We start from the raw sequence: 16,406 nt of genomic DNA, 5'->3' as shown, positions 1-16,406 counted from the left end.
GGTGTTTCTTTATCAGAGGAAGCACCTATTGCTCCTGAGGCTACATTTCCCCTTCTTCCAGTTCTACCTTCTTCTTCTACTAGGCCCCGTGCTAAGAGAACTCCTTGCAAGAAATCAGTTACTTCTGGAACTGCTACAACACCTATTGAGCAGGACCCTCTGTTAGCTATCCCTATCTCCTAATCCTTCTTTACCAGCCTCTGAACATCCCCCTTCCTCTTCCTCACCCTTTAGAAGTTCTCCTCACCCATCTATTTTATTTCAACAAGGCCATAGTGTACCATCTCTGCTTAGTCAAGCTCCCCCCTTTGCTCCATACGGATTATTACAACTAAAGGGCGTGCTAGCTGAGTCTTGGTTGCAGTCTCAGGCGCTTCTAAGAAGAAGCACCTACGCTGAGTGTGCTGACGATCATAATCGCCAAGCCACTACGATAAAACGATCTAATTTCCTTGTTTTGTACTTTCAAAATGTAGTCTTACTATTATTTCCTCTAGCTATATGCATCGAGTCTGAATTTGGGTAAGATGGTTGTGGATCTAGAGAGGACTAACCAAATTTTGAAGAATAAGATAGAAGAGTTACAAGCTGCCTGCAACCTCCCCAACAATGAACTCCTCCAACTATGGGATCGGGTGAAATCATAAGCTGAGTTTACTGCCAATTTAGAAAAGATCCTACAAGACACCCACCAAATGTTGCAATCTAAAGAGGAGGAAAGAGGGAACTTGGAATTACAAATAGAGGGGCTTAATTCCACACTTAGTATGGAAAAGGCTTTGAAAGATAAAGCCCTCTTAGATGTTACTCACAAGACCTCTTTACTGAACCAGCTGGAATAATCACATGGTTCAGGATCTTATGATGTAGCTCCAGAGTTAGCTTCCAAGGACTTTGCCTTGCTCTAACAACAACAAAAATTACGAGCCCAAGATTTACAAATAAGGTCACTCCTAAAAGAACTAGAGGATGCTAAGGCAGAGAAGACTACTTTACAAGGGGAGAGAGATAACCTGTAATCTGAATTGCAAGCATGCAAAGTAGGTGAGGAAGAACGATGACACAGCAGACGTAAAACCTATTTAACTTCCCTTGAATTTGGTGAGGAGTATGCTAGACGCATTGTAGGAACTCTCACTCATTCAGTTAATGGAGTAGTCCAACAACTGAAAGAGGCAGGTTATTTGTTTGAAGTCCCTCTTCCCTTGTTCATAGATCATCGGCGACTCAACCAAGAACTTCCAAAAGACCTCTTGAGAGAATTTGAGTAACTTGGGGTTTTGTACTTGCATTTGATAACAATTTCTAACTGATGTATATCATTCAGTGTTTATGAAATGTTAATGAAAGTTCATACTTACTTGCTTTCCCTTGTATGATTCACTTTTCTTCAGAACCACCCAAGTGTTGGTATAAATGACCTTTTCCAATATGCTGACTATATGTACAGAAATTCTATGAAAAGATTATAATCAAAGGAAGTAGATCCCCTAGTTATCTTCTGAATAATATGTGATGATGAATGAACTTATTTCCTGATGTTCTTCAGGATCATATGATAAACTAAGTATCTTGTCCAACTATGAGGTACTCCTGACTTGCTTGAATTTTTATATATGGGCAATATGTAACACCCACGAAAACTAGTAGTTATACATATGTGAGTATCTTTTGTTTTTGTAGACTAAAGAGGGAGATAGAACCAAAAAGATATAAAAAGAAAAGAGGTGAAGTCAAGGATTGAACCTTGAACCATTTTATTAAATGGCAACCTTTAGGAGTTATGGAATGACCACTAGGCCATTATGAATTATTGTTGAAAAGGGGATGAAAATTTTAGATAAAGTAAGAATATGGTTAAGAGAAGGAAACAAGAAAATATCAAGTAGCTTTCTTCTCCTTCTCTTGATTGAGAACAAGCAAAAAGACAATTGCCTTTCTCTTCTTCTCCCTTCCATTTTCGTGGGAATGAAGAGGAGATAGGATTTGAAGAAATTAAGGGGATGAATGGGGGCATATTCTCATTAGGGAATGATATGAGTGAGTTAAGGAGAAAGGGAAGGTAAAGTTCATCTTTGTTTCTTCCTCCCACTTAGCATAAAGAAGAAAGAAAGAAAGGGATTTCATTTTCTTCTTTCTTTTCCCTTCCTCACCATTGCCGAAACCTAGAGCTCTCCCTCTCCTAATTTTGAAATCCACCTAAGGTCTTTCTTCCTAAGAATACTAATCCACAAGAAGGAACCTTCAAGATCTACCCCTTCCAAGCAAGAGAATAAAAAGGGAGTGCTAGAAGGAGGAGCTCTCTCTTCTTCCTCTTCACAAGGGTACCATTTTCATTAGGAACCACAAGAGAAAGGAAGTGAGTATTCCCTCACCTGTGGTACAAGTAGCTCATGATTTTTCCATAGATTTAAATGACAAGTTTAAAAGCCTAGGAAAGTCTAAATTCAAATCTAACATGTTTATGATTTTTCTAATGACATGATATGAATATTTCCTTGGTGTTTCATGTTTGTATGTTACTTGGAATTAGATGAACCTCACCTCAGGGTTTCGGCCATGACAAGTTTAAAATCCTAGAAAAGTCTAAATTCAAATCTAACATGTTTATGATTTTTCTAATGACATGATATGAATATTTCCTTGGTGTTTCATGTTTGTATGTTACTTGGAATTAGGTGAACCCCACCTTAGGGTTTCGGTCATGCTAAGTTTAAAAGCCTAGGAAAGCTTAAACTCAAATCTAACATGTTTATGATTTTTCTAATGACATGATATGAATATTTCCTTGGTGTTTCATGTTTGTATGTTACTTGGAATTAGATGAACCCCACCTTAGGGTTTCGGCCATGCCAAGTTTAAAAGCCTAGGAAAGCTTAAACTCAAATCTAACATGTTTATGATTTTTCTTATGACATGATATGAATATTTCCTTGGTGTTTCATGCTTGTATGTTACATGGAATTAGATGAACCCCACCTTAGGGTTTCGGCCATGACAAGTTTAAAAAGCCTAGAAAATTTAAACACAAATCCAACTTACTCATGATCTTCCTCATGATATGGTAGGAAGATAACTTGATGTACTTATGAATTTTATATTGGTTAGAACTAGGTATTCATGCTTGGAACTTTCGGCCAAGTTAGGATTAAAATGGCTAGACAAGCTTAAACTCAACCCTAACATGCTCATGTTTTTCCCTATGATATGATATGAAGATAACATGATATTCTTATTCTTGTCCTTGGTTTAGAACTTAATTTCACACTTCATGACTTTCGGCCACATCTTGGTTTGTAGACCTAGGAAGCTTAGAACCTAAACCAAAAATGCTCATGATGTTTCTTATGATAAATAATATGGAATTGGTTTAAGGTTCACATGTTTATATGCTATTTGTAACCTAGGTTTAGGCCTTGTATGTTTCGGCCACAACATGTTTGTAGACCTAGGAAGCTTAGAACCTAAACCAAAAATGCTCATGATGTTTCTTATGATAAATAATATGGAATTGGTTTAAGGTTCACATGTTTATCTGCTATTTGTAACCTAGGTTTAGGCCTTGTATGTTTCGGCCACAACATGTTTGTAGACCTAGGAAGCTTAGAACATAAACTAAAAATGCTCATGATGTTCCTTATGATAAATGATATGAAATTGGTTTAGGGTTCATATGCTTGTATGTTGTTTTCAACCTAGGTGATTCCTTACATGGTTCGGCCACCTATGATAGTTTGATGATTGAGACCCAATTATGACTCATTATGTGCTTCACATGCCATGATATGAATTAGGAGATATTAACTTATGTTCCATGCATGATTATGTTCCCATGATATGATATATGTTCATCTATGTACGCTTATGAATCATGCATTTAAAATGTCTCCTATGATGTGCTATATGCTCAAGCACGTATGTTTATGATATGCTAAGTGAAAGGCCTAAGAGTTGCTTCCCTACTTGTTGGGACTAAGAGCACTCTTTATGATATGCTCAGTGAAAGGCCTAAGAGTTACTTCCCTATCAAGTGGGACTAAGAGCACTCTTCATGCTAAGTTAAGTTATGAATGACATGAACATGATGAATGATGAATGACATGAACATTATATGCTATGAATGACATGAATATGATATACTATGATTATATGACATGTTATTTTACTTTGTATGACTTGTACCAAAACTGGGCTCCATAAGCGCCCCTAGACTGACGGACTATGAATGAGTCTAGTAAAGGGATGAGCTCCTTAGTACGCCCCTAGGTCGACGGACAATGAACGGACCTAGATCCCTAGTAGGTTCGGGGCTAGCTACCCTATCCTAGGGATTGCGTGCATTTATGTATATATGTGGTACAAGCCGGGCCCTCATGATGATATTATGTTCAAGTATTATATGATATGTTTTGTTTTTAAAAGCATCTTGCACATGATATTACCCATGTTTTAAAGGACATTTTTTATTGCATACATGATTATGTTATGATGTGATATGATATGATGTTCTTTATGCTATGATGTGATGTTCTTTATGTTATGATATGATATGTCATGATGCTTACTTTACATTATGATATTATATGATATGATGTCTTCATTTGTGCTATGACAGGATATGACATGATGTTTCTTTTATGATATGACATGACATGATGTTCTTTTCTGCTATGATATGGTATGATATAATATTCTCTCTTATGCTATGTTAAAATGTGATATGATACTCTTGCATGATATGTTGGTTAGATGCTCATGTGCCCATGACTATATGTTGTATGATTTTGCTAGGACATGTTTTATTTGTGAGTAGGAAAGAATCTCACTAAGCCTTGTGTGCTTATAGTTATTTTCCTTGTACCACAGATAAAGGTAAAGGATGGATGAACTAAAGGAGCAGCAGGAGGGGCAGGAGATGTGTGTGGTGGTGGCTTAGCTAAGAAAGAAAGACATGCTTACGTTGACTTAGGATTGATATGAACTTTGCTTAATTCATGTTGATGTCTTGCATGATCACTTTACTTATGCTTATGTTAGAAATGGATTATGACTCTCTCTAAGTTCATAACTATGCTAAGCATGCTCGTATGATTAGTTGTGTTTTAAATGAAAAGAAAATAATTACTTCCGCTATTTCTTTTTATGAAATTCATGTACGTATGTATGTAGAAAGTAACCCCGCCTCTACTAGCAGGAGGGGCGGGCATTACAGGTTGGTATCAGAGCCAGGTTAGCCTTTCCGCTACACACACATCAAGCCTCCATCCTGCCGTTCCAAGTAAGACTTTCTGTACTTACTCTATGTTATTTATGCATGATGAGAAATGTTTTAGTGTTCATAAACCGGAGTATGACTAATATGGATTTTCTTTATGTATGATAAGCGACATTTAATATGCACGAATATAAGTAGGGATGACTCTAGACTTATGTTAGTCTTATTGTTATTTATAAATAGATATGGCTAGAAGACGCGGTAACAGGTCCGATGAGACAGTGACCCCACCGGATCTGACCCAGGTAGTCACAGATCTCCAGCGTCAAATCACGGAACAACAACAAGTTATCACTGCTCTAATGAATCAGCAAGGAAATCAGAATGCAGTGCCCGTCATACCAATAGCTGCACCAGTACCTCTAGTAGCCCCTGCCCCAGTGGTCCGACAGGAGACCTACTTGATACAGTGGCTAAGGCTGAAGCCGGAGAACTTCTCGGGTACTTGTGAGCCATGGGACGCCCAGGCCTGGTTCAAGACGGTAGAAAGTATAGTGGAATTGCTGGACTAGCCCATATCGGAAAAGATCAAGTGCGTGTCTTTCTGTTTTTCCGGAGACGCAAGAATATTGTGGGAAAGAGTTAAAGCTAAGAGACAAGTCAATCTGATGAACTAGACAGACTTCGAGACAGAGTTCCTCGAAGAATTCTTCCATATGCAAGTGACGAACCGACATTACAACGAGTTCACCGAGTTCCAGCAAGGTGACTTATCAGTAAACGAAGTAGTGAAACGCTTCAATCGTCTTGCCCGCCTCTGCCCAGAGTTAGTCACCACGGAAAGAGAAAGGGTTAGACTGATGCTGAAGATGCTCCGACCGTAGATAGCACTAAATGTGGCCGGTGGAATTAATAGACCACAGATTACAGAAGAACTGGTTAGTAGTGCCCTGATCACCGAGCATTATCAGAAAGCAATGAATGAAAACAAGAATCAGGCACAGACGGAAGGACGTAAATCTCAGAGTACTAAAACGGTCTGGAAAGGAAACTCTAATGGAAAAAGGAAACAATGGAACAACACTAAAGGAGGGCCAGCAAATAAGCAGCCTAAGTACCCTTAGTGCACCATTTGTGGGAAGCAGTATTCCGGAGTATGCCACAAGGGTACGAGGAAGTGTTACAGCTGCGGACGGGAAGGACATATGGCCAGAGACTACCCTACTCAGTCCCAGACACCATCTCAGCAGAATAATCAGAGCAAGAGTACCCCCTCACAGCTACACCTAATGCAGGCTGCCATTGAAGGAACTCCGATTAGCCAAGGGAGATTGGAAGCCCCGCCAGCTACTACGAATGCCAGGGTTTTCTCTCTTACTAAAGATGATGTGGCGAGTGCCTCTATAGTTGTCATAGGCCAGCTGCCTATTTTCAGTAAATATGCTAATGTGTTATTTGATACTGGGGCGACACACTCGTTCGTCTCTACACCATTTATGAAGAAGTTAGAGATACCACCACAAGCTTTAAATGGCAAATTCTTAACAACCCTACCCTCGGGAGAAGTAATGCCATCTACTGATATGTTGCGAGCCGCACCTATCAGAATCGCAGACAGAGAACTCTACTGTGACTTGATAATGCTTGACATGCAAGATTATGACAGTATATTGGGCATGAATTTCCTGAGCAAGTACGGCTCTTCAATCGAGTGTCGTCAAAGAAAAGTGATTTTTCGACCTGAAGCTAAACCCATATTTGAGTTCATTGGAGAACCCAGAGAAAATTTGTGCTATGGGGCTGAAGATGTGACCGGACAACTCTCAACCCTGACTATAGCACCGACGCTATTCGATGTCGTATTGGAGAAGTAAACTCGTGACCTAAGCATCCAGCGGATAAAGCAGGAAGTATTAGAGGGAAAGAATGACGGATTCCGCATCGTTGACAGTGGAATATTATACCTCAAGGATCGTTTATGTGTTCCCGACGACCCAGAATTGCGAAGGAAGATACTAGAAGAAGCTCACTCAATGCCCTATGCAATGCATCTAGGATCTATCAAAATGTACCAAGATTTGAAAAAGAAATTCTGGTGGTTCGGTATAAAAAGAGATGTGGCTCAGTACGTCAGTACCTGCTTGACCTGTCAGAGGGTTAAGCCAGAACACCAGAGACCTGGAGGATTACTACAGCCTGTCCAAATTTCGGAACAGAAATGGGAAGATATCTCTATGGACTTTATTTCAGGATTACCCAAGACAACAAACGGCTATGACGCTATATGGGTAATCGTGGATAGATTAACCAAATCTGCCCATTTTCTAGCAATCAGGATGACTTATTCAATTGAGCAATTGGCTCAATTATATGTCAAGGAAATTATTAGACTACATGGGATTACTAAGACCATCATTTCAGACAGAGATGGTCGCTTTGTTTCACACTTTTGGGAATGTGTCCAGAAGACTCTTGGCACGAAGCTATTATTCAGTACTGCCTTCCACCCTCAGACCGATGGACAAACAGAAAGGGTGAACCAAGTACTAGAAGAAATGTTACGGGCTTGCGCCTTAGACTTCAAAGGAAGCTAGTGCCGATATTTATGCTTAGCAGAATTCGCTTACAACAATAGTTACCAGGCTACTATTGGAATGGCGCCCTATGAGGCCTTGTATGGGAGAAAATGTAGATCCTCTATATACTGGTATGAAGGCAGTTAAAAGAAAGAGATGGGTTTCCAAACAGAGTTCATCGATAACACCACCCGTGTTATACAGAACATCTGCCAAAGAATAGAAACTGCTCAGAGTCGACAGAAGAATTATGCGGATAAGTGACGAAGACCATTGGAATTCAGTGTCGGAGACTCGGTATTTCTCAAGGTAGCTCCTATGAAAGGAGTAATGCGGTTTGGTAAGAAGGTGAAGCTAAGCCCGCGCTATGTGGGGCCATATCGAGTTCTGAAAAGAATTGGCAAGGTAGCTTATGAAATAGAGCTGCCTCAAGAGATGTCAGCCATCCACAACGTGTTCCACGTTTCAATGCTAAAGAAATCTATTCCGAGCACGGACCAAGTGATCGAACCACGTACAGTACAAGTGCAAGAGGACCTAACCTACGAGAGCCGACCGGTTCAGAAATTGGATCGAGATGTCAAAAGGTTAAGGAACAAAGAAGTGCCCTTAGTAAAGGTCCTGTGGCAAAATCAACGGTTCGAAGAAGCCACTTGGGAACGAGAGGATGATATGAAATGAAAGTATCTAGAGCTATTTTAAAGTTCGAGGATGAACTTTCTATGAGGTATGGGGTACTGTAACACCCACGAAAACTAGTAGTTATACATATGTGAGTATCTTTTGTTTTTGTAGACTAAAAAGGGAGATAGAACCAAAAAGATATAAAAAGAAAAGAGGTGAAGTCAAGGATTGAACCATGGACCATTTTATTAAATGGCAACCTTTAGGAGTTATGGAATGACCACTAGGCCATTATGAATTATTGTTGAAAAGGGGATGGAAATTTTAGATAAAGTAAGAATATGGTTAAGAGAAGGAAACAAGAAAATATCAAGTAGCTTTCTTCTCCTTCTCTTGATTAAGAACAAGCAAAAAGACAATTGTCTTTCTCTTCTTCTCCCTTCCATTTTCGTGGGAATGAAGAGGAGATAGGATTTGAATAAATTAAGGGGATGAATGGGGGCATATTCTCATTAGGGAATGATATGAGTGAGTTAAGGAGAAAGGGAAGGCAAAGTTCATCTTTGTTTCTTCCTCCCACTTAGCATAAAGAAGAAAGAAAGAAAGGGATTTCATTTTCTTCTTTCTTTTCCCTTCCTCACCATTGCCGAAACCTAGAGCTCTCCCTCTCCTAATTTCGAAATCCACCTAAGGTCTTTCTTCCTAAGAATACTAATCCACAAGAAGGAACCTTCAAGATCTACCCCTTCCAAGCAAGAGAAGAAAAAGGGAGTGCTAGAAGGAGGAGCTCTCTCTTCTTCCTCTTCACAAGGGTACCATTTTCATTAGGAACCACAAGCGAAAGGAAGTGAGTATTCCCTCACCTGTGGTACAAGTAGATCATGATTTTTCCATAGATTTAAATGACAAGTTTAAAAGCCTAGGAAAGTCTAAATTCAAATCTAACATGTTTATGATTTTTCTAATAACATGATATGAATATTTCCTTGGTGTTTCATGTTTGTATGTTACTTGGAATTAGATGAACCTCACCTTAGGGTTTCGGCCATGACAAGTTTAAAAGCCTAGGAAAGTCTAAATTCAAATCTAACATGTTTATGATTTTTCTAATGACATGATATGAATATTTCCTTGGTGTTTCATGTTTGTATGTTACTTGGAATTAGGTGAACCCCACCTTAGGGTTTCGGCCATGCCAAGTTTAAAAGCCTAGGAAAGCTTAAACTCAAATCTAACATGTTTATGATTTTTCTAATGACATGATATGAATATTTCCTTGGTGTTTCATGTTTGTATGTTACTTGGAATTAGATGAACCCCACCTTAGGGTTTCGGCCATGCCAAGTTTAAAAGCCTAGGAAAGCTTAAACTCAAATCTAACATGTTTATGATTTTTCTTATGACATGATATGAATATTTCCTTGGTGTTTCAGCTTGTATGTTACATGGAATTAGATGAACCCCACCTTAGGGTTTCGGCCATGACAAGTTTAAAAAGCCTAGAAAATTTAAACACAAATCCAACTTACTCATGATCTTCCTCATGATATGGTAGGAAGATAACTTGATTCACTTATGATTTTTATATATATTGGTTAGAACTAGGTATTCATGCTTTGAACTTTCGGCCAAGTTAGGATTAAAATGGCTAGACAAGCTTAAACTCAACCCTAACATGCTCATGTTTTTCCCTATGATATGATATGAAGATAACATGATATTCTTATTCTTGTCCTTGGTTAGAACTTAATTTCACACTTCATGACTTTCGGCCACATCTTGGTTTGTAGACCTAGGGCTTAGAACCTAAACCAAAAATGCTCATGATGTTTCTTATGATAAATAATATGGAATTGGTTTAAGGTTCACATGTTTATATGCTATTTGTAACCTAGGTTTAGGCCTTGTATGTTTCGTCCACAACATGTTTGTAGACCTAGGAAGCTTAGAACCTAAACCAAAAATGCTCATGATGTTTCTTATGATAAATAATATGGAATTGGTTTAAGGTTCACATGTTTATATGCTATTTGTAACCTAGGTTTAGGCCTTGTATGTTTCGGCCACAACATGTTTGTAGACCTAGGAAGCTTAGAACCTAAACCAAAAATGCTCATGATGTTTCTTATGATAAATAATATGGAATTGGTTTAAGGTTCATATGCTTGTATGTTGCTTTCAACCTAGGTGATTCCTTACATGGTTCGGCCACCTATGATAGTTTGATGATTGAGACCCAATTATGACTCATTATGTGCTTCACATGCCATGATATGAATTAGGAGATATTAACTTATGTTCCATGCATGATTATGTTCCCATGATATGATATATGTTCATCTATGTATGCTTATGAATCATGCATTTAAAATGTCTCCTATGATGTGCTATATGCTCAAGCACGTATGTTTATGATATGCTAAGTGAAAGGCCTAAAAGTTGCTACCCTACTTGTTGGAACTAAGAGCACTCTTTATGATATGCTATGTGAAAGGCCTAAGAGTTGCTTCCCTATCAAGTGGGACTAAGAGCACTCTTCATGCTTAGTTATGAATGACATGAACATGATGAATGATGAATGACATGAACATTATATGCTATGAATGACATGAATATGATATACTATGATTATATGACATGTTATTTTACTTTGTATGGCTTTTACCAAAGGTGGGATCCATAAGTGCCCCTAGACCGACGGACTATGAACGGGTCTAGTAATGGGATGGGCTCCTTAGTACGCCCCTAGGTCAACGGACAATGAACGGACCTAGATCCCTAGTAGATTCGGGGCTAGCTACCTTGTCCTAGGGATTGAGCACATTTATGTATGTATGTGGTACAAGCCGGGCCCTCATGATGATATTATGTTCAAGTATTATATGATATGTTTTGTTTTTAAAAGCATCTTGCACATGATATTACCCATGTTTTAAAGGACATTTTTTATTGCATACATGATTATGTTATGATGTGATATGATATGATGTTCTTTATGCTATGATGTGATGTTCTTTATGCTATGATATGATATGTCATGATGCTTACTTTACGTTATGATATGATATGATATGATGTCTTCAGTTGTGTTATGACATGATATGACATGATGTTTCTTTTATGATATGACATGACATGATGTTCTTTTCTGCTATGATATGGTATGATATAATGTTCTCTCTTATGCTATGTTAAAATGTGATATGATACTCTTGCATGATATGTTGGTTAGATGCTCATGTGCCCATGACTATATGTTGTATGATTTTGCTAGGACATGTTTTATTTGTGAGTAGGAAAGAATCTCACTAAGCCTTGTGTGCTTATAGTTATTTTCCTTATACCACAGATAAAGGTAAAGGATGGATGAACTAAAAGAGCAGCAGGAGGGGCAGGAGATGTGTGTGGTGGTGGCTTGGCTAAGAAAGAAAGACCTGCTTATGTTGACTTAGGATTGATATGAACTTTGCTTAATTCATGTTGATGTCTTGCATGATCACTTTACTTATGCTTATGTTAGAAATGGATTATGACTCTCTCTAAGTTCATAACTATGCTAAGCATGCTCGTATGATTAGTTGTGTTTTAAATGAAAAGAAAATAATTACTTCCGCTGTTTCTTTTTATGAAATTCATGTACGTATGTATGTAGAAAGTAACCCCGCCTCTACTAGCAGGAGGGGCGGGCGTTACACAAGATTAATTATCTATTATATATGTGCTCCTTTGGGCTTTCCTAGCTGTGCAGCAGGCTGGTCGAGTTTACATACTCGAGCGAAATTCAATACATTTTATATAAATGTCCCTTCGAGCTTTCCTGCCCGCATAGAAGACCGGTCAGGTATGCTTGCCCGAGCGAAATTAAATATATGTTGTATAAATGTTCATTCAAATTTTTTCGTTCGAATAGAAAATCGGTCGGGTATGCTCGCTCGAGCAAAATTGAATATATGTTGTATAAATATTCCTTCGGATTTTCCTGTCCAAATAGAAAATCAGTTGGGTATGCTCGCCAGATCGAAATTGAATATATGTTGTATAAACGCTCCTTCAGATTTTCCTGTTCGAATAGAAAACCGGTTGAGTATGCTCGCCCGAGCAAAATTAAATATATGTTGTATAAATGTTCCTTCGGATCTTCCCGTTTGAATAGAAAACCGGTCGGGTATGCTCGCCTGAGTGAAATTGAATATACGCTGATCCTGTCTAAGAAGCTAGACAAAACGGAAAGCTGGGAGAAAAATCTACTGCTGACGAAGGATAATACCTGTGGAAGATCGATCCGAGAAACCCAAAGCGGATCTAGGAGGATGAAGTCACAGAATGCCCTTCTTGTGCGAAGACCCAAAGATGAAAAGAAAGCTTTTATGAAGGAAATCGAGATCTGGAGCTTCTAAGGCTTCCTACGCACAAGAGACCAACCAACACTATTGTCAGTGACCTAAGACCGGGGTGGGAATCCCTGGCTAGGCCCTCCGACACTCAAGTTAGTGATCTCTCTTAGTGTGAAAGAAGAAAGAAGAAGATAAACAGTAGTTGAAAATTAGGGTTGTGAGAGCGAGCAACAATGTGTGCATACCTGCCCAACAGAGAGGATTTCCCTTTTTATATCACTTCATATAACCTCCATAGTCATGAAGTGGACCCCGGTTTGTTAGAGTTTGTTTATGAGATGACGTAAGCTCTGTACTTACATAAAATAACTTTTAAAGAATCTATTTGTACCCCAGATGTACCTTCTTTATCGTTTAGTACCTATAGAAGAATCTAGAAACATACTTCCCGCCAAATTAGCAAAACCTGTTATATAATCACATACCACAGATATCTTCATTAAACTATTTATGAATATTCTTGAAACATTTGCTCCTGCCCTGTCTTATAAGTTATATCGGAGTGTATTTATCACCCCTACCTGCTTGTCCTGTCCTCATTATATTATAGACAGCTCAGTATGATACTGAGAATATTATATAAGGCTACATGCCTTTATGCTCAGGCGGGCTTTGCCCAGCCGAGCATATATGAGTACGTGGGTGCTCTCTCGACCTGCGATCGGCCAGTAAGATACTGAGAATATTATAAGGCTACATGCCTTTATGCTCGGGCGGGCTTTGCCCGACCAAGCATATATGAGCACATGGGTGCTCTCTCAGCCTGCGGTCGACCAGTAAGATACTGAGAATATTATATAAGGTTAAATGCCTTTATGTTCGGGCGGACTTTGCTCGGCCGAGCATATATGAGCACGTGGGTGCTCTCTCGACCTGCGGTTGGCTGGTAAGATACTGAGAATATTATATAAGGCTAAATGCCTTTATGGTCGGGCGAGATTTGCTTGGCCGAGCATACATGAGCATGTGGACGCTCTCTCGGCCTGTGGTTGACCGATAAGATACTAAGAATATTATATAAGGCTACGTGCCTTTATTCTTGGGCATGCTTTGCCCGACCGAGCATATATGAGTACATGGGCGCTCTCTCGGCCTACGGTCGACCGATAAGGTACTAAGAATATTATATAAGGCTAAATGCCTTTATGTTCGGGCGGACTTTGCCCGGTCGAGCATATATGAGCACGTGGGTACTTTTTCGACCTGCGGTCAATCGCTAAGATACTAAGAATATTATATAAGGCTAAATGCCTTTATGCTCGGGCGGGCTTTGCCCGACCGAGCATATATGAGTACGTGGGTGCTCTCTCAGCCTGCGGTTGGCTGGTAAGGTACTGAGAATATTATATAAGATTACATGCCTTTATGCTCGGGCGGGCTTTGACTGACCGAGCATATATGAGCACGTGGGTGCTCTCTCAGACTGCGGTCGGCCGATAAGGTACTGAAAATATTATATAAGGCTAAATGCCTTTACGCTCGGGCGGGCTTTGCCTGGCCGAGCGTGTATGAATACCCAGATATTCGCTCGGCCTTCGGTTAGACGAAAATATATCCTTCCTATCTTTCTTAACCTGATCCCCTTCTTCATTCGCTCGGCCGATCTATCATAACCTATATCACCATCCATGTTAGTTTTCTTCTTGAAACCCATTTGCACCATATAGGCGTAATGCCTTCAGGTGGGTCCACCAAGTTCCAAACTTGGTTTTCGTACGTGGAATCCATTTCCAATCTCATGGTTTTAAGCCACTTGTCCTTTTCTAAAATATTCAGAGCCTCTTCGTAATCAGTAGGTTCCTCATCCTCATTGAGTAACTTATCATTCAATTGTCTTACAAGAGATCCATATCTCTTTGGAATATTGTGTGTCCTGTTGACCTCCGCAAGTGTACGGATATGTCGCAAGAAATAATAAAAGATATTGAATCCACAGGGACTGGAATAAGTACTAAAGATGTCTCAAAGCGAGTTAGCTACAACTAATCAATGGGTTGACAAGTGTAAAGTATACTCTGAAATGTAAACAAAGAAATGAAAAAAATAAGAAACAAGAATAAGAGCAATGATAAAGGTATGTTCTAGGAGTTTTGGTTTCTTTGTAATGTTATTCAATATAATGATCTACCAAATCTTATTTCTCAATTGTCCATCATTTGTAGAAGGTTGCCGGTTCCCTCTTGCAATAGACAACCGGCCTAAGACTGAAATATATCTAAATTTGATCAATTAGGAATGAACCCTATGTCGCCCTTACACGGGCTTGCCTGTCACGTGCGCCCCTTGGAAAATCAACATAGAAATCCACTACTTCTCAACCTCATTAAGATATAAAGATTAATTCATCCAATCTATTCTACCCTCTTGAAATACCAAATTTCTCTCTCAAGATTACCTCTCAAATGTCCTTACACGGGCATGTTCTTGTCATGAACGTCCCTCAAAAAATCGAATGAGAAGCAATCCATACAAGATCCACAAGATATTCCAACATTCAATTAAGCATGGTAATTAAGCCCTAATCACAACAATCCATGCAAGAAAGAATAGATACAAAATAGGGCAAAATCATAGAAATAGGAATCTTGGCAAATCCACAAGAGTTTTATCAAATATTCATTACAAATACTCCCTCCATCATAGAACAAGAGATCTAATCTACGAAAAGATAAATATCTTGATCCCCAAATCTAAGAAAGAAAGGGAAGAAAAGCTTATCTACGATGAAGAACCGTCTTCGGATCCAATCCTCGCTCTCCAGAGTCGAAACGTTGAAGATCCGCCCTTAGAATCACCAAAATCCCTCCAAGAAGGTGGAGGAACGCCCAAATCTTCAATTCCCCCCAAAAGGGAGAAGATCCACTTTGAAACGAAGAAGAAACCTTTAAATAGAAGGGGAAAATCGAGCGCCACATGACCCCAGGACCTAGCCGTGTGTGGGACACGGCCAAGCTCACTTCCCTCTCTGCCTGTCTCACACGACCGTGTGTGAGACAAAGCCATGTCTGGCTCTGCCACTGCACCCTTTGCACGTCCGTGTTGATCCACACGGCCTGCGCTGCCTCCGGCTCTGGAAACCCTACACGGACCGTGTGAAGCACACAGCCAGGGCATCCTTGGCCTTTGGAATTGTTGCACGGGTCGTGTATAGCACACGGCCAGGGCATTCTTCGGCTCTGGAGGGCTTGCACGAGCGTGTAGTGTACACGGCCTGGCTTCCTCTGACTTCCCATCTTAACATGGTCGTGTGAGGTTCACACAGCCAAGGCCACTTCCTTTCCTGCTGCATTCACACGGGCAATGATCCACACACGGCCTGGGCAACCCCCCATGGCAGGGCCGTGTGGCTCACAGGGCTCGTGCCTTCCTTCCTTGTTCAAGTGCCAAAATTTTCTCTAAATTCGACTCCTGTGTACACAAAATGCACAAAAGTAGATCTCCAAGCAAAAAAAAGTAAATATGCAAAATGGAAAGCTGGAAGTATAAAAATACGTAAACAAAGCATGTGCAAAATATGTGAATGTGCGTTAAAACATGCTAAACAAATGTATACAATCTACACACATCACACCCCCAGATTTAAACCTTTGCTTGTCC

Source organism: Zingiber officinale, chromosome 9A, assembly GCF_018446385.1.
Source record: "Zingiber officinale cultivar Zhangliang chromosome 9A, Zo_v1.1, whole genome shotgun sequence".
In the NCBI taxonomy this organism is placed as follows: Eukaryota; Viridiplantae; Streptophyta; class Magnoliopsida; order Zingiberales; family Zingiberaceae; genus Zingiber; species Zingiber officinale.
Note: the sequence above shows the minus strand (reverse complement) of the source record.